This window comes from Oncorhynchus kisutch, linkage group LG18 (genome assembly GCF_002021735.2).
Source record: "Oncorhynchus kisutch isolate 150728-3 linkage group LG18, Okis_V2, whole genome shotgun sequence".
In the NCBI taxonomy this organism is placed as follows: domain Eukaryota; kingdom Metazoa; phylum Chordata; class Actinopteri; order Salmoniformes; family Salmonidae; genus Oncorhynchus; species Oncorhynchus kisutch.
In genome coordinates, this window is record NC_034191.2 from 9489166 (window position 1) to 9505290 (window position 16125).

At 39.4% G+C, this 16125-nt stretch overlaps 8 non-coding genes across 8 annotated transcripts; all 8 read left to right on the forward strand.

The window, feature by feature from the left end:
• Positions 1 to 591: 591 nt before the first annotated feature.
• trnav-uac (transfer RNA valine (anticodon UAC)) lies at positions 592 to 663 on the forward strand. The gene has a single exon. It is a non-coding gene; the product is annotated as a tRNA-Val (tRNA).
• A 931-nt stretch (positions 664 to 1594) lies between these two features.
• trnav-uac (transfer RNA valine (anticodon UAC)) lies at positions 1595 to 1667 on the forward strand. The gene has a single exon. It is a non-coding gene; the product is annotated as a tRNA-Val (tRNA).
• Positions 1668 to 2598: 931 nt separating this feature from the next.
• trnav-uac (transfer RNA valine (anticodon UAC)) lies at positions 2599 to 2671 on the forward strand. The gene has a single exon. It is a non-coding gene; the product is annotated as a tRNA-Val (tRNA).
• A 932-nt stretch (positions 2672 to 3603) lies between these two features.
• On the forward strand, positions 3604 to 3676 carry trnav-uac (transfer RNA valine (anticodon UAC)). Its single transcript has one exon. It is a non-coding gene; the product is annotated as a tRNA-Val (tRNA).
• Positions 3677 to 4608: 932 nt separating this feature from the next.
• trnav-uac (transfer RNA valine (anticodon UAC)) lies at positions 4609 to 4681 on the forward strand. Its single transcript has one exon. It is a non-coding gene; the product is annotated as a tRNA-Val (tRNA).
• Positions 4682 to 5613: 932 nt separating this feature from the next.
• trnav-uac (transfer RNA valine (anticodon UAC)) lies at positions 5614 to 5686 on the forward strand. Its single transcript has one exon. It is a non-coding gene; the product is annotated as a tRNA-Val (tRNA).
• Positions 5687 to 14963: 9277 nt separating this feature from the next.
• On the forward strand, positions 14964 to 15036 carry trnav-uac (transfer RNA valine (anticodon UAC)). Its single transcript has one exon. It is a non-coding gene; the product is annotated as a tRNA-Val (tRNA).
• Positions 15037 to 15176: 140 nt separating this feature from the next.
• trnav-uac (transfer RNA valine (anticodon UAC)) lies at positions 15177 to 15249 on the forward strand. Its single transcript has one exon. It is a non-coding gene; the product is annotated as a tRNA-Val (tRNA).
• Positions 15250 to 16125: the final 876 nt, after the last annotated feature.

Sequence of the window (16125 nt, forward strand, 5' to 3'; positions counted from 1 at the left end):
ACTTTTCGATGCGGGCGGAAACAGACGTCTCTGACACATGTGAGAAGTACTGTATTTGTAACAGAGAATTTTCATAAATGCATTATGTTGGAATTTCGAATTCGTGCGATTGAATATATGTAAAATTTGGTTTACTCCACAGTAATAATTCTAGCAGCAGTTTCTCTAGTTTAGTAGTTATCAAGTTTGCTTACAACACACGAATGGTCCCCGATTCGAAGCTGGGCGGAAACAGTACTCTATGACAAATCCATTAAGTACTGTATTTGTAACAGAGACTAGTTGTTCTAATAAATGCCTTACTTTGGAATTCGAAATTCCATGCCAATAAATATTTGTAAACTGCGGTTTACTCCTTGCTGGTAATTTAATGCAGCAGTTTCTGTAGTGTAATGGTTTATCACGTTCACCTTACATGCGAAAGGTCTGTGGTTGAAAAACTGATAGAACAGTGATCTTGACACATGCAGTTAGTGCTGTATCAACAACAGAGAATATATGTTCTCATGAATGGCTTTTTTTGGAAATTGGAATACATGCAATGAATATCTGTAAAACTTGGGTTACTCCTTGCAGATACAGTTGCATCAGTTTTCTGTAGTGTAGTTGTATCACGTTCGCTTTACACGCGAAAGGTCCCTGTTTCGAAACCGGGCGGGAAACAGTCATCTTTGACACATGCAGTAAGTTGTGTATTTATAAAAGAGATGAGTTGCTTTCATAAATACCTTATTTTGGAAATTCAATACATGCACTGACTATAAGAAAATTAAGTTTACTTCTTGCAGGTATCTCAAGCAGAAGTTTCTGTAGTGTAGCTGTTATCACGTGCACTTAACATGCAAAAGGTTCCTGGTTTGAACCTCTGTGTAAACAGCACTCATTGATACATTCAGTAAGTACCATAGTTGAAACTGAAAATTCTATTTTTCATTAATGCCTTCTTTTGGGAATCAAAAGATTCCATAGCGTAGTGGTTATCAAGTTCACTTAAGACGCAAAATGTATACTTTTCGTTGCTGGGCGGAAACAGACGTCTCTGACACATGTGAGAAGTACTGTATTTGTAACAGAGAATTTTCATAAATGCATTATGTTGGAATTTCGAATTCGTGCGATGAATATATGTAAAATTTGGTTTACTCCACAGTAATAATTCTAGCAGCAGTTTCTCTAGTTTAGTAGTTATCAAGTTTGCTTTACACATGAATGGTCCCCGATTCGAAGCTGGGCGGAAACAGTTCTCTATGACAATCCATTAAGTACTGTATTTGTAACAGAGAATAGTTGTTCTAATAAATGCCTTACTTTGGAAATTCGAATACATGCAATAAATATTTGTAAAATGCGGTTTACTCCTTGCTGGTAATTAATGCAGCAGTTTCTGTAGTGTAATGGTTATCACGTTCACCTTACATGCGAAAGGTCTGTGGTTGAAAAACTGATAGAAACAGTGATCTTTGACACATGCAGTTAGTGCTGTATCATCAACAGAGAATATATGTTCTCATGAATGGCTTTTTTTGGAAATTGGAATACATGCAATGAATATCTGTAAAACTTGGGTTACTCCTTGCAGATAACAGTCGCATCAGTTTCTGTAGTGTAGTGGTTATCACGTTTGCTTTACACGCGAAAGGTCCCTGGTTCGAAACCGGGCGGAAACAGTCATCTTTGACACATGCAGTAAGTTGTGTATTTATAAAAGAGATGAGTTGCTTTCATAAATACCTTATTTTGGAAATTCAAATACATGCACTGACTATAAGAAAATTAAGTTACTTCTTGCAGGTATCCCAAGCAGAAGTTTCTGTGGTGTAGCTGTTATCACGTGCACTTAACATGCAAAAGGTCCCTGGTTTGAACCTCTGTGTAAACAGCACTCATTGATACATTCAGTAAGTACCATAGTTGAAACTGAAAATTCAATTTTTCATTAATGCCTTCTTTTGGGAATCAAAAGATTCCATAGCGTAGTGGTTATCAAGTTCACTTAAGACGCAAAATGTATACTTTTCGATGCTGGGCGGAAACAGACGTCTCTGACACATGTGAGAAGTACTGTATTTGTAACAGAGAATTTTCATAAATGCATTATGTTGGAATTTCGAACTCGTGCGATGAATATATGTAAAATTTGGTTTACTCCACAGTAATAATTCTAGCAGCAGTTTCTCTAGTTTAGTAGTTATCAAGTTTGCTTTACACACGAATGGTCCCCGATTCGAAGCTGGGCGGAAACAGTTCTCTATGACAAATCCATTAAGTACTGTATTTGTAACAGAGAATAGTTGATCTAATAAATGCCTTACTTTGGAAATTCGAATACATGCAATAAATATTTGTAAAATGCGGTTTACTCCTTGCTGGTAATTAATGCAGCAGTTTCTGTAGTGTAATGGTTATCACGTTCACCTTACATGCGAAAGGTCTGTGGTTGAAAAACTGATAGAAACAGTGATCTTTGACACATGCAGTTAGTGCTGTATCAACAACAGAGAATATATGTTCTCATGAATGGCTTTTTTTGGAAATTGGAATACATGCAATGAATATCTGTAAAATTTGGGTTACTCCTTGCTGATGACACTTGCATCAGTTTCTGTAGTGTAGTGGTTATCACGTTTGCTTTACACGCGAAAGGTCCCTGGTTCGAAACCGGGCGGAAACAGTCATCTTTGACACATGCAGTAAGTTGTGTATTTATAAAAGAGATGAGTTGCTTTCATAAATACCTTATTTTGGAAATTCAAATACATGCACTGACTATAAGAAAATTAAGTTTACTTCTTGCAGGTATCCCAAGCAGAAGTTTCTGTGGTGTAGCTGTTATCACGTGCACTTAACATGCAAAAGGTCCCTGGTTTGAACCTCTGTGTAAACAGCACTCATTGATACATTCAGTAAGTACCATAGTTGAAACTGAAAATTCAATTTTTCATTAATGCCTTCTTTTGGGAATCAAAAGATTCCATAGCGTAGTGGTTATCAAGTTCACTTAAGACGCAAAATGTATACTTTTCGATGCTGGGCGGAAACAGACGTCTCTGACACATGTGAGAAGTACTGTATTTGTAACAGAGAATTTTCATAAATGCATTATGTTGGAATTTCGAATTCGTGCGATGAATATATGTAAAATTTGGTTTACTCCACAGTAATAATTCTAGCAGCAGTTTCTCTAGTTTAGTAGTTATCAAGTTTGCTTTACACACGAATGGTCCCCGATTCGAAGCTGGGCGGAAACAGTTCTCTATGACAAATCCATTAAGTACTGTATTTGTAACAGAGAATAGTTGTTCTAATAAATGCCTTACTTTGGAAATTCGAATACATGCAATAAATATTTGTAAAATGCGGTTTACTCCTTGCTGGTAATTAATGCAGCAGTTTCTGTAGTGTAATGGTTATCACGTTCACCTTACATGCGAAAGGTCTGTGGTTGAAAAACTGATAGAAACAGTGATCTTTGACACATGCAGTTAGTGCTGTATCAACAACAGAGAATATATGTTCTCATGAATGGCTTTTTTTGGAAATTGGAATACATGCAATGAATATCTGTAAAACTTGGGTTACTCCTTGCAGATAACAGTTGCATCAGTTTCTGTAGTGTAGTGGTTATCACGTTCGCTTTACACGCGAAAGGTCCCTGTTTCGAAACCGGGCGGAAACAGTCATCTTTGACACATGCAGTAAGTTGTGTATTTATAAAAGAGATGAGTTGCTTTCATAAATACCTTATTTTGGAAATTCAAATACATGCACTGACTATAAGAAAATTAAGTTTACTTCTTGCAGGTATCTCAAGCAGAAGTTTCTGTAGTGTAGCTGTTATCACGTGCACTTAACATGCAAAAGGTTCCTGGTTTGAACCTCTGTGTAAACAGCACTCATTGATACATTCAGTAAGTACCATAGTTGAAACTGAAAATTCTATTTTTCATTAATGCCTTCTTTTGGGAATCAAAAGATTCCATAGCGTAGTGGTTATCAAGTTCACTTAAGACGCAAAATGTATACTTTTCGTTGCTGGGCGGAAACAGACGTCTCTGACACATGTGAGAAGTACTGTATTTGTAACAGAGAATTTTCATAAATGCATTATGTTGGAATTTCGAATTCGTGCGATGAATATATGTAAAATTTGGTTTACTCCACAGTAATAATTCTAGCAGCAGTTTCTCTAGTTTAGTAGTTATCAAGTTTGCTTTACACATGAATGGTCCCCGATTCGAAGCTGGGCGGAAACAGTTCTCTATGACAAATCCATTAAGTACTGTATTTGTAACAGAGAATAGTTGTTCTAATAAATGCCTTACTTTGGAAATTCGAATACATGCAATAAATATTTGTAAAATGCGGTTTACTCCTTGCTGGTAATTAATGCAGCAGTTTCTGTAGTGTAATGGTTATCACGTTCACCTTACATGCGAAAGGTCTGTGGTTGAAAAACTAATAGAAACAGTGATCTTTGACACATGCAGTTAGTGCTGTATCAACAACAGAGAATATATGTTCTCATGAATGGCTTTTTTTGGAAATTGGAATACATGCAATGAATATCTGTAAAATTTGGGTTACTCCTTGCTGATAACACTTGCATCAGTTTCTGTAGTGTAGTGGTTATCACGTTTGCTTTACACGCGAAAGGTCCCTGGTTCGAAACCGGGCGGAAACAGTCATCTTTGACACATGCAGTAAGTTGTGTATTTATAAAAGAGATGAGTTGCTTTCATAAATACCTTATTTTGGAAATTCAAATACATGCACTGACTATAAGAAAATTAAGTTTACTTCTTGCAGGTATCCCAAGCAGAAGTTTCTGTGGTGTAGCTGTTATCACGTGCACTTAACATGCAAAAGGTCCCTGGTTTGAACCTCTGTGTAAACAGCACTCATTGATACATTCAGTAAGTACCATAGTTGAAACTGAAAATTCAATTTTTCATTAATGCCTTCTTTTGGGAATCAAAAGATTCCATAGCGTAGTGGTTATCAAGTTCACTTAAGACGCAAAATGTATACTTTTCGATGCTGGGCGGAAACAGACGTCTCTGACACATGTGAGAAGTACTGTATTTGTAACAGAGAATTTTCATAAATGCATTATGTTGGAATTTCGAATTCGTGCGATGAATATATGTAAAATTTGGTTTACTCCACAGTAATAATTCTAGCAGCAGTTTCTCTAGTTTAGTAGTTATCAAGTTTGCTTTACACACGAATGGTCCCCGATTCGAAGCTGGGCGGAAACAGTTCTCTATGACAAATCCATTAAGTACTGTATTTGTAACAGAGAATAGTTGTTCTAATAAATGCCTTACTTTGGAAATTCGAATACATGCAATAAATATTTGTAAAATGCGGTTTACTCCTTGCTGGTAATTAATGCAGCAGTTTCTGTAGTGTAATGGTTATCACGTTCACCTTACATGCGAAAGGTCTGTGGTTGAAAAACTGATAGAAACAGTGATCTTTGACACATGCAGTTAGTGCTGTATCAACAACAGAGAATATATGTTCTCATGAATGGCTTTTTTTGGAAATTGGAATACATGCAATGAATATCTGTAAAACTTGGGTTACTCCTTGCAGATAACAGTTACATCAGTTTCTGTAGTGTAGTGGTTATCACGTTCGCTTTACACGCGAAAGGTCCCTGGTTCGAAACCGGGCGGAAACAGTCATCTTTGACACATGCACTAAGTTGTGTATTTATAAAAGAGATGAGTTGCTTTCATTAATACCTTATTTTGGAAATTCAAATACATGCACTGACTATAAGAAAATTAAGTTTACTTCTTGCAGGTATCTCAAGCAGAAGTTTCTGTAGTGTAGCTGTTATCACGTGTGTTAGCAATTGGATATGTAGACGGACGAGTCGGTCAAGGATCGATTCAGACAAGGTGGTAAATTGTATGACAAGCTACAGTTTATTCAGAGTGAAGATATCTAGAACAGCGTAATTACGGCTCTCCCGCTGGTTCGTACGGAAGCGCAGACGAAGAAGAGGCCGTTACAATCAGTACACCACTATTATATAGAAAAGAAAGTAGGTTGATTCTGGAAGATCGGATCTTTGGATTGGTTCAGCTGGGGTGTAGTCTGTAGTCTTCCGCCATTGGCTCAGTAGTCTGTCCGTCATCGTAGAATCCTCTTCGGGCATTCAACGTTCAGAGACAAAGGAGATCATGTGTGTGTGCGCTGGTTTTGGCCATTAGTGTAATGCGGGAGCTATCCTGTAGGGGACCCCACAGGCTCAACTCTGAGTGGTAGCCCCCCCTTAACAATAGTTTGGTCACCTACATAAGAATTAGCATTTCTCTACAAAACCCTCTCTTCACGTCTCACCAGAGACGTGACACAACCTAACTGGATCCAGACACAAAGAGAAACTTCTCCCAAGGGGACTATGAAATAAGGCACGGTTTTAAACAGAAATAGATATATATGTATTACATCATGTTCTCCATTCAATCCCACTATGTACTAAGTTGGCTACCAGCCACCTAGGAACTTACAACCCTCATTTTACAGAGCGGAGAACAACAGCTCAAAATAAAAGTAAATGCTTGTCTACATAAGCCAACTTTTTTCCCGCAGGAAAAAGTTGTGATTCCCTCTCTTCACATCTCCAAAGAGATGTGACTTAAACTAGGCAAGTCAGGCGGAATGATCCACTTGCATAACACATACATACATCCCCATAAGGCAACAGCAGATATAATGTAAATCTAAATAGGCACTCTCCTCCTCATCCTCGAATTCATGTAGGTCTTTATCCAGCAGAGGAAACATCTGGGAAGGGGAGGAAGGGTCAATGGCTTTAGAGATAACCCTAGTGGCAAGGGAACGGATGCATGGAATGCAACAGCATCCACAGAGAACTAAAATGGCAGCGAACACCGAAATGGATACCAAAATGGAGGACACCAGGGTTTTATATTTACCAAACGCACTCATCCAGGAGTCCCACATCGAGGTATCCATCCCAGAATGAGATTTCATTTTACCATTAAGCGTCCTCAAACCTTCTAGGGCCATGGTCAAGCTACCATCGGAGGCTGTGTTACTAGGGATGAAAGTGCAACACTGTTCACCAAACATAGTACAAGCTCCACCTTTCTCCGCCAGTAGCATATCTACTGCAATGCGATTCTGGAATGTCATAAGAGAAGTTGCAGCCAGGCTCTCATGCTCCATACCGTTATCACGCACCTGGCTCCTGTTATCTAACAAAAAACGCTTGTTCTCGCAACCCCACGCTCTGAATGTGCCCTCCCTTCTGTATTTTTCCAGCATGAGAAAGTCCCCTGGCCCTGACACTTTTAACAATGTTTCAAGTCAGCTATGTTGCATAACACTTGCATACATCAACACAAGCCAACAGCAGATAATATTCAATCATATATATGGTAATGGCTATAATGTAAAACACAGGAACCAATAATCCCTCTTTTTCACACCCCCCAGGGTGTGAACAAAAATTCAGCAATGAATCATGTAACAGTCACAGAGTTTAAAATACCTTCATGTCAAAAGAGAACAGCTCATTCAAAAACAAAAAAAACAAAAAAAAATGGTGTGAAATTTAAGTCCCCCTTTTGACACCCACAAGGGTGTCACTTAGCAAAAACAGGATAACACTTTGTTTATTGACATGTAAGATACCGGATAAAACTTTGGTCATGGAAAACAGAGTAAAGCAAAGCAAAGCATTATTATAAACCATCTGGTCCTCTCAGCTACTCCTATCCTGCACCAGTTGGGCTTCATGCCACCCAGGGACTCAAAACCTTCACAACAGGGAGAACAAACATACTGGAAAGAAAACCCATCATAAAGATGTATAACAAGGAACTGTGGTGGTGTAAGATTTATTCTACTACCTCGCCCACAGCATACCATGGGTCATCCTCAGTCAGTCTCATCCTCCCCTGAAAGCATGCTTCAGTATCAGCATCTCCAACTGGAGCATCAAGCAAAGGCATCATCATGCCTGAAGCCTTCACCACATCTGTAACAGACTTCTTAAAACACGGTATGATGCAAGCAGCACAACACGTCAAATAACAAAAATAAGGGTCAGAAATCCAGTAACCACCATTCTAGTGTACTTACCAAAATCAGGCTCCCACTCAAGAGAACAGGCCAGACTCCTCCACCCCCGCCATGGTCCTCATCTCAGCAGATAGTGCATCAAGCCCACTAAGGGCCTTAGATATACTACCATCTGGACTGGTGTTATTAGGAATATACGTGCAACATTGTTCACCGAACATCTTGCATACGCCCCCCTGACTGGCAAGAAGCATATCCAAAGCAAGTCTATTCTGTCTGGCAACCCTAGATGTGGCCTCAAACTGTTCAGACATACCAGTGAGTGCATCACGGGGGTAATTAACAAAACGCTGTTGATCATAGTAGATGTAATGAATCCATGCAGTCTGTCTTGCATCCACTATGGCTGGACCTATAATCCATCATTCCTGCCCAAGGCCTGAAGCTCATGAGGAACCCCCACCGGCACTCCCAACAGGTTAGTGTGTATGTCAACTACATCCTCTGTCCATGGAGCACTACTTCTATGTCTCCCATGGGATGGAATGTTTTCAGGTCCCCTGGATACAGAACCCAACAACTGTTCAGCAGTAACATCAACAATGGTCAGTGGAATTATCAAACTGGTCAGAGCACATGTACCTTGCCAGTCTCCTCTAAGAATGAGTCTCAGCACTCTTTTGGGTCCACAGATCCACCACACATCAGCCAGACCACTAGTTTGGTTTAGGCCTGTAACTGGCCAAGTGGAATTAATGGTTATGTTACTACTGCAATCAGCTTCAGGCATCTCCCATAATCAATGCCATTACCTGTACCCGTGATGCAACTGTAATTGCCCCCATATGCCTCAACACCCCAAGGGGCCCGATGAGGAGGTACTGTAGGAAACACAAGGCTCAAAGAGGAACAGAGAGTTGAATTGGCCTCAACCAGGTATAAACCTCTCAGAATACACAACCACCCCTCTCCTTCTCCTATAGCAAATGGGTGTGTAGCCAGAACAGGTCCATCATGACCAATGTTTCATGTAACTCATGTAGTCCTTTCTTTTCAGGGTCTTAACTGTACCTCATAAGAAAGCCACAAATTGTCCCTACCAATAACACCAGTCTCAGTGCCTAATTGATCAATAGCTGAATAGTCTAACATTAATTACCTGAATGGGATTTTTAACACAGTGGTGGCAGGTTCGGTCCAGGGGTGGTAGAGGAGTGTGTCTGGCCCTGGTTCATCTGGGACCTCTGGTTTTGGCAGCACCTTAATAGAAAACACACCCATCGTGTCTGTCCCGGTCCTTTGTAGTCCGAGGGTGTAAGTGCCTGCATCAGAGAGCTTAATAGTTTTGATGGTTAGCAAGATTTCATCACCTTTACAAAGTTCAACAGTGCTCCCAGGTTTTCCCATATCATGAAAAACCTATCCACCTTTGTGGGATCCCCTATGCTATAAGGATACCCTCTCTTCCAATCCCAGAACTGTCCCAAGTCGGTTATCCTGTAATCCCCATACGGACACCCTCCCAATTTAATATAATTTCATTTATAATTTTCGTCCACCTGTTCTGTAGACATACATTCAGCATTCCACGGGTCAGAACCTGGAATCCGCTGGTACATCACCATCTATTTCCATCGATTTCTCCAGAGTCCTGGAAATAAGGCCTCATACACAGGGAGTTAGACAACAGCCCCATAAAACTAAAACAGTCACACAGGTGAATGTAGCCCATAATACAGTGATCATAATATTTTCCCCATTTTCTAAACATACTATCAAACCCCATTAATCAGAGAAGTATCCACCCCAGTGTTTTCTGTCAACCCGTGAGCCAGGGTGGTCAAACCAGCTGAGGCTTCAGGTACTGATTCATCCGGAGCTGTGTTATTTGGGATGTCACCCACGATAAGACCGCTCAGACAAACAGCTTCCATGTGAAGCCCCACCCTTTCCCCGAGAACACATCACTTAGCAAGAGCCAGACACATCTTCACTTCTATGAACAAAAACAGGGGTGACAGGACAGGGAGGATTTTCTTCATTCGAGAGATGGCCCCCGGAATTCTGTTAATTCCAGTTCTCCTCTCGAACACTGTTTATTGTTCGATAGTGTCAGTGTGTCTTACCCTCCCACCGTGCGATATGAATCCGGGTAGCTCTTTCAGCTAGCTGTCACCAGGAGACCTTGGTATGGTCCCCCCAACAAGCCTCTGGGACTGGATTGAGTGACTTCACCTGTAGTTCACCTATAATGCATAAAATGCTGGACATACAGGCTTGGTTAACAAACAGTTTCTCATGTTTTATCTGATTCTATCTTTAACTTCTATGCCCATTTGTTAACTACATTAAAAAAATATTAGTTTCTTATCCAATAGGCCCCATCCTATCCTAGACCACAATTTACCTATCCCCCTTTTGATACCTGGCTATGCCCAGGTAACAACCTTACCTACTCTAAATAATGACTTAGGTAAGATTAGTATATTATCCTTCTGTTCTGACATTATCATGTAGGAGCGCCCCTTTAATTTTCCACATGTCCAATTCTCCCTTTTGTCTCCACTCAGTGACTGTTATCTACACACTCCGTTATCTCTGCTCGTCCTGGCTCCCTTCTAAAACTTCTCCTCTCTGCTCTCCAACCGTCAAGGTCTCTGCAGTGCGGGGGAGGGCTCATCTGTCTGCCTTTTCCCATGTTTCCACATTTTAACTAAATGTCCCACTGTTTGGCTTTATCTAAACTCATGGATTTTTATTTTTAGAAAAACATGTCTATGGTGGCAATTACTAAAGTCTTTATATAGGTTAAGTAAACTCCACTATAATTAAGTTACCTTAAAAAACAAATTAAATTAAATTTTTTTATTTTTTTATTTTTTTAAACAGTATTACCCATGACCACAAATGTATTATTCAAATGGCACCCCCTTGTGGCTGATCAGACCACCCGAGAGAGCCATGAAATCCGGTCACGGGTTACACCATCCCCCCACATTCGTGTTCCATACCATATTAGACATATTAAAGAACCCTTTATCCTTAAAATAAAATAAAAATTACTTGTGTAATTAAAACTCATAAAATAAAAAACTCATAAAGGTTCCATATGTGAGCGTGCCTCTTTAAAATATCATGTCTCTGGGAACATGGAAATCCCCTTAACCCAAACATTTACTACAAAAACAAAACCTAATAATTATGATAATCCCCTCAAACTCAAATAATTTGTCTCGATGTTTCATGTCTTATTCGTGTTTCTCCAAATTTTCTCCCAAAAATACTTCTTAAATACCCAGCCATTAGACAGACACACACAACTGTGATAAATGTGCACTGTCCCTTTAACATAAAAACCTCAGCCTGCAATCCACTCTGCGGGCCTTTCATAGTTCTCCATAATGAAAACAGATTCTAATGTTAGTATACCTTGACCTCCTGTTTAATTTCAATGATGTTATCTGAACAATCAAACCAAAATCAATACCCGGGAAGTACTTGTGTAAATGAATTAAAATAACTAAATAATTTGGTTAGAACACCACTCCCGTCTTACATCGACCACACCCTTCGCCCCGTACCTAGTGTACAGCTTATCTATTACTCAGTGGCTCAATTAATGTTTAACGTAAGTATGTTCAGATGTTGATTATGTAATTCTACAACATTAGTATAGTTCAAACCTCATAATATAAATCCTCAAAAATAATTTTGCGTTAATAGAGTTTAACACTCTTTCCAACAGTCATGCACCCCCCTCAATATTCTATGATATAACTCTCATCAGCAAGCCTGCGACTTTTTCAACATTCTCACCGGTTCCAGCTCCAACTGAAACACCTCATGTACCACACTCGCTTTGTCCCCGACCTCATTCATATCGATATTAGTCCCCGACTGAATATCAAGCGTGTTTCATGCACAGGATTTGATTCTTACAAATCTTCATTTACACCAGTAAGCAGACCAGTGGGAGACGCAATGGCCCCGCCTTCTGTTCATTCTCTGTTTGGTCCCTTGGTTCTTAAATACATGGCTTTTATTTCTTTCAACTTCCTTGTCTCTGGCCTCCTGCTACGTCCCTCTCAACTCACATTCCATTGTTTTCAGCTGGGCCCCTGTTGGCGGCCACCCCCCTAGATAACCTGCTTGTGTCCATTTTAACTTCAATCCCTCCCAAACTTTCTTTATAGGCTTCCATTGTTCCTGTCCCCCTGATCTATATTCAATTTTTTGTTCTAGGAACTCATTAAACCTCAGCTTTGGAGTATTGGGGTTCGCCATTGTGAATTTGATTTAAACGTAATTTAATTTAATTCAATCGGAATTTAATCGTAGTTTTAATCTAAATTCTCTCCTTCTATCTGAATATAGTTAGCATATACTTCGCCCGACGTTGATTAATGCCCACGAGGTATTCGAAGAGACACTATTGCTCGTGCTCTGCCTTATCTCAGAGCTTCTCCTTCGTATATTCAGGTTGAGAAAAACCGCATGGGTTTGTATAGCATTATGGAGCGCACAACCAAGGGATCTATTCGACTATTTAGTCTCAATATTTAAATATTATATTCAGATATTATTTCAATTATACATCAGTCATTTCATTCCTGATTATACATTTATACATGTACCTATTAACATAGGTACATACAATATAGAAGTTTCGGATTTATCCAATATCCCTTATTATAATTCTCTCTCTCTCCCTCTATCTAACCACCAACAATCTTAATGGAAACAATTACAACCACATTGCATTTTAACATAACATAACATAAACAGTTACAAATAGACAAAACAAGACAAAACAGCACGTTATATCTCTGACCCCTGAAAGCCGATCCTTATCAGTGAATTTCTATCAGACTGAGCCGTACCGGGCCACAGGATAAAATTACAATTTATCCCCTCGGCGCCAGATTTGAAGAATAGTAATTAGCTATCCCCTACTGATCTCTATTCCTGATCCCTATCGAGCTGACCCCTATCAGAATTATTACACATGTCCGACCCCTATCGGTGAATCTCTATCAGACTGAGCCGTACCGGGTCACGGGATAAAATTACAATTTATCCCCTCGGTGCCAGATTTGAAGAATAGTAATTAGCTATCCCCTACTGATCTCTATTCCCGACCCCTATCGGAACTATCACACATGTCCGACCCCTATCGGTGAATCTCTATCAGACTGAGCCGTACCGGGTCACGGGATAAAATTACAATTTATCCCCTCGGTGCCAGATTTGAAGAATAGTAATTAGCTATCCCCTTACTGATATCTCATCAATGATTTAAATCACACCGGCCGTCGCCGGTTCGTTACTACATATGTTCACATACACTGTTATTTCGACTCGTCAGCAAATTATAAATTTACACAAGAATTCATACTTACTCGGAAAAACTGATAAAAATGTGGACAGACTATTCGACAATATGCAAAGTTTGATTTAACAGGCTTTTGCTTACCTTATTTTTATTTTTTTTGGTGCACCTTGTAATCAGTTTTCCGAGTTGAGCAGAATTGTTGCCCTCCCCCGAAAGTCTTCACCCGTCTTTCTTATTTATTTAATGAATCGTCCTTTCACCAACTCGCCCCTCCCCACACCCAAATCAACTCACTTCGACTGGATCGTTAGTAAACTATACTCTGCTACCATTTCTGTTAGCAATTGGATATGTAGACGGACGAGTCGGTCAAGGATCGATTCAGACAAGGTGGTAAATTGTATGACAAGCTACAGTTTATTCAGAGTGAAGATATCTAGAACAGCGTAATTACGGCTCTCCCGCTGGTTCGTACGGAAGCGCAGACGAAGAAGAGGCCGTTACAATCAGTACACCACTATTATATAGAAAAGAAAGTAGGTTGATTCTGGAAGATCGGATCTTTGGATTGGTTCAGCTGGGGTGTAGTCTGTAGTCTTCCGCCATTGGCTCAGTAGTCTGTCCGTCATCGTAGAATCCTCTTCGGGCATTCAACGTTCAGAGACAAAGGAGATCATGTGTGTGTGCGCTGGTTTTGGCCATTAGTGTAATGCGGGAGCTATCCTGTAGGGGACCCCACAGGCTCAACTCTGAGTGGTAGCCCCCCCTTAACAATAGTTTGGTCACCTACATAAGAATTAGCATTTCTCTACACGTGCACTTAACATGCAAAAGGTCCCTGGTTTGAACCTCTGTGTAAACAGCACTCATTGATACATTCAGTAAGTACCATAGTTGAAACTGAAAATTCAATTTTTCATTAATGCCTTCTTTTGGGAATCAAAAGATTCCATAGCGTAGTGGTTATCAAGTTCACTTGTACTTTTCGATGCTGGGCGGAAACAGACGTCTCTGACACATGTGAGAAGTACTGTATTTGTAACAGAGAATTTTCATAAATGCATTATGTTGGAATTTCGAATTCGTGCGATGAATATATGTAAAATTTGGTTTACTCCACAGTAATAATTCTAGCAGCAGTTTCTCTAGTTTAGTAGTTATCAAGTTTGCTTTACACATGAATGGTCCCCGATTCGAAGCTGGGCGGAAACAGTTCTCTATGACAAATCCATTAAGTACTGTATTTGTAACAGAGAATAGTTGTTCTAATAAATGCCTTACTTTGGAAATTCGAATACATGCAATAAATATTTGTAAAATGCGGTTTACTCCTTGCTGGTCATTAATGCAGCAGTTTCTGTAGTGTAATGGTTATCACGTTCACCTTACATGCGAAAGGTCTGTGGTTGAAAAACTGATAGAAACAGTGATCTTTGACACATGCAGTTAGTGCTGTATCAACAACAGAGAATATATGTTCTCATGAATGGCTTTTTTTGGAAATTGGAATACATGCAATGAATATCTGTAAAACTTGGGTTACTCCTTGCTGATAAGATTTGCATCAGTTTCTGTAGTGTAGTGGTTTTCACGTTCGCTTTACATGCGAAAGGTCCCTGGTTCGAAACCGGACAGAAACAGTCATCTTTGACACATGCAGTAAGTTGTGTATTTATAAAAGAGATGAGTTGCTTTCATAAATACCTTCTTTTGGAAACTCAAATACATGCACTGACTATAAGAAAATTAAGTTTACTCCTTGCAGGTAATTAATGCATCAGTTTCTGTAGTGTGGTGGTTATCATGTTTGCTTTACACGCGAAAGGTCCCTGGTTCGAAACCGGGCGGAAACAGTCATCTTTGACACATGCAGTAAGTACTGTATTTATAAAAGAGATTAGTTGCCCTCATAAATACCTTATTTTGGAAATTCAAATACATGCACTGACTATAAGAAAATTCAGTTTACTTCTTGCAGGTATCTCAAGCAGAAGTTTCTGTAGTGTAGCTGTTATCACGTGCACTTAACATGCAAACGGTCCGACAGGTTTGAACCTCTGTGTAAACAGCACTCGTTGATACATTCAATAAGTACCATAGTTGAAACAGAAAATTCTATTTTTCATTAATGCCTTCTTTTGGGAATCAAAAGATTCCATAGCGTAGTGGTTATCAAGTTCACTTAAGACGCAAAATGTATACTTTTCGATGCTGGGCGGAAACAGACGTCTCTGACACATGTGGGAAGTACTGTATTTGTAACAGTGCATTTTCATGAATGCATTATGTTGGAATTTCGAATTCGTGCGATGAATTTATGTAAAATTTGGTTTACTCCACAGTAATAATTCTAGCAGCAGTTTCTCTAGTTTAGTAGTTATCAAGTTTGCTTTACACATGAATGGTCCCCGATTCGAAGCTGGGCGGAAACAGTTCTCTATGACAAATCCATTAAGTACTGTATTTGTAACAGAGAATAGTTGATCTAATAAATGCCTTACTTTGGAAATTCGAATACATGCAATAAATATTTGTAAAATGCGGTTTACTCCTTGCTGGTAATTAATGCAGCAGTTTCTGTAGTGTAATGGTTATCACGTTCACCTTACATGCGAAAGGTCTGTGGTTGAAAAACTGATAGAAACAGTGATCTTTGACACATGCAGTTAGTGCTGTATCAACAACAGAGAATATATGTTCTCATGAATGGCTTTTTTGGGAAATTCGAA